Source organism: Cebus imitator, unplaced genomic scaffold (assembly GCF_001604975.1).
Source record: "Cebus imitator isolate Cc_AM_T3 unplaced genomic scaffold, Cebus_imitator-1.0 Scaffold12, whole genome shotgun sequence".
In the NCBI taxonomy this organism is placed as follows: Eukaryota; Metazoa; Chordata; class Mammalia; order Primates; family Cebidae; genus Cebus; species Cebus imitator.
Window position 1 is genome coordinate 6,351,567 of NW_016107327.1, and position 3,494 is coordinate 6,355,060.

Here is a 3,494-nt window from a genome sequence, read left to right on the forward strand (position 1 = left end):
ATGTTCTAGCTAAGCCTTGAAAAAGATTTAATCTTATGGCAACTCAATTTGTAATCATATCTTTTGTATGGGACTCTTCTAAAAGACATGGTGGATTGGAGCACTGGCCTCCATTTTTCATCCATGCGGTGTATATGTTCTTTACCACATCACCCCACCTTAAGGCAGTGTGCTCTCCTTTCCCTTGACTTTGGACTCACCCATGTGACTTGCTTCAGCAAGTGAGATGTTAGCATTTATGACATAAGCAGGGGCTTAAAACAGCCTTCATTGTTGGGGTTGCCTGCCTGTGCCTCTGCCATAGCTACGAAGAGAATGTGCCCCTGTTCATCTGCTGATGTAAGGAGGATGAGAGACATATGGCACAGGTCTGGACCCAGCCTGCCCCTTGGAGTCAAGCCCAGGTTAGATTCACTGAACCCATGCTGACACAGAGATATGTGAGCAAGAATAAATTATTGCATTTGAAACTTCTGGATTTGAACGTAGCTTGTTATGCAGCATTGTTGTGGTAATAGTTGACTGGTATATCATGTGATTTGCATGAACATTATGAATTTTACATAAACCCTCCTTTTTTTCTTTAAACTAAGAGTTTATTTTTAAAAAAAAACATTTCTGATCAGTCAAATAATAGTTACTGAATATCTGCTATGTACAAATTGCTATTCCAGAAGCTGGAGATTCAAGGGCAATCAAGAAGGAGAAGTTCTTGCTTTCATTGAGCTAATATTCTATAGCTGTGTTATCTAATAAGGTAGCTACTAGCCATATGTGGATATTTAAATTAAATAAAATTTAAAACTAAATAAATAATAAAAGAAAAATTTAAAAAATCAATTCAATGACATTTTAAAATGCAGTTCCTCAGTCTCACTAGTCACATTTCAAATGCTCAATGTAGCTAAGAACATTTCCATTATTGCAGAAAGTTCCACTGGACAGGGCTATTCTAGAGGAAGGAGACTAACACTAATAAATAAATAAATGGACACAGTAATTTCAGCTAGTGGTAAGTACAATGAGGAAAACAGAACAGAAGGGATGCATTAGGGAGAAAGTACAGAGGGTGCTGACTGCTGGAAAGAAGCAGTCAGGCAAAGCTCTGGGGGCTGTTCCTTCTGGGCAGAGAGCACCGTAAGTGCAAAGGCCCTGGAGTGAGAAGTAGCTTGGTATGTTTAAGGAATGGTAAGGTCAGTGTAGCATGAGCTGAGTGAGGCAGGAAAGGTGAATTTAAGGGCAGGAAGTCAGACAGGTGCGGAAGCCATATCCTGCAGGGTCATGCATGCTGTGGTCAGGGGCCTGGATTTCAGTCTGAGTGCAATGGGAAAGCAATGGAGGATTTTAGACAAGGAGTGACATGATCCAATTGGTGTTTTTTAAAAGACTGCTCTAGTCACCTGAAGCAGATCTCATAAAGGTGAAATTCTAGATACTGAGAGAGAACAGGATAAATGTGTCTCTAGCAAGATGAAGAAAAAAAATAAGAATGTTATTATGATTAAGGAATCTATGTACACATTTTAAAGTGTGTATGCATTGCTGCCACATTTATATGCTACCCTAAATCATTTCTAATAACTAAAACTTTGTGTGTGCCCTTCTAAAAACAGGAATATAACTTCTGTCTAAGAAGGAATCACAGGGCTAAAGCGAAGGGAGCGTCTGGAGCCCTCTTACAAGGGACCCTTTCTCTTCTGCCCCCTGCAATGGCCCTTGTTACAATTGTGTCATACATCTTTTTATAAAAATAATTAGGGATGATTCTTCTGTCAACTAACTGTGACTTGGAGCAAATCTCTTAGCATCAGAAATTTTATTTCTGTATCAGTAAATAAGAAGCAGAAACTTAGTTCTCATGTGCCTTAGGTCTCTCTCAGCTTTAAAATTAATAAATTGTATGATTCAAGATAGATGATTAAAATTCCAGACAGTCTAGATGTGTGTGTGTGTGTGTGTGTGTGTGTGTGTGTGTGTGTGAGTGTGTAGTTTAGAAGTGGGCCACTTTTCTAAAAGTTTGTTTTAAAATAACTATGTAAAGAGAAGAAGAAGAAAAAAAATGTGACTGAACTTTTTATTTTATTTATTTTATTTTTCTGAGACACAGTCTCACTCTGTCGCCCAGGCTGGAGTGCAGGGGCACAGTCTTGGCTCACTGCAATCTCCTGCCACTGGGTTCAAGTGATTCTCCTGCCTCAGCCTCCCCCATAGCTGAGATTACAGGCATGTGCCACCACACCCGGCTAGTTTTTGTATTTTTTAGTAGGGATGGGTTTTTGCCATGTTGGCCAGGCTGGTCTGGAACTCCTGGCCTCAAGTGATCTGCATGCCTCTGCCTCCCAAAGTGTTGGGATTACAGGCGTGAGCCACTGCACCCGGCCTGTGACTGAGCTTTATGCTAAAGCTTAATTGAGTCAAGGGCAATATTTATTCAGAAACAGTAGGTGGACATAAATCTGTATGACAAAGGAGATATTGTATCCTTACGTGCACTGAGAAACATTACAAATGTAAGAAAGAGAAGAATGAAGTAACCATTTGCCCCAAAACACCTGAAATAGCTTTCCCTATTTCTGTTTGGCAAGACACCTCTTCTGTGAAGCCCACTTCAACCTCCTTCACAGCACAATCAGTCTCTCCATTTGTTGTGCTCTCAAGTATTTTGGTAATCCCCTCGGGATGGTGCATGTCATATTTGATTACAGTCTGTATAGCCATATTCCTTCTTGCTAGGCCCTGCACTCCTGAGGGCAGAATTCTGATGTATTCTTTTGCACCCCGCCCCCCTCCACTTATCCCATCATGCAGTTCCAGTCACAGAATAAATGGTAGATATGTGTTGATTTAATGATGTATGGTTAACAACTATGGTTGACATGAAGCAAATTAAGTAGAGAAAGAGAAAGGAGAGAAACTGTCTTAGTTCTTCAGGTAAGATAGAGGTGAACTAAGATACGAGGTTCCATATGAGAAGATGCAGAGAGAGAACTTTGGAGTGATTGAGCAGAAAGAATAAACGAGGCCAAAATAAAGAGAAGGTGAAAAAGGAAAAGCGAAGAAAGCCGGCCACTTGAAAGATAAAGACATTAGGAACACGATGACGGCAGAAGAGGGAGCTTAAGACAAATCCAGAAAAATGAGCACAGATCATTAGTGCAACCTTCTCTACCAAGCGTAAGGTTTGAGAGATCTCAGAAACAAGAGAGAAGTGAGGCTCATAAAAATGTCAAGTGATATGAGGTCAAGAGATCAAGACAATCCTGGCCAACATGGTGAAATCCCATCTCTACTAAAAATACAAAAATTAGCTGGGCATGGTGGCGTGCCTGTAATCCTAGCTACTCAGGAGGCTGAGGTAGGCGAATCACTTGAACCTGGAGGCCAGCTTGGTGATAGAGGGAAACTCCATCTCAAAAGAAAAGTGATTTTATATATATATATATATGTGTGTGTGTGTGTGTGTGTGTGTATATATATATATATATATATATATA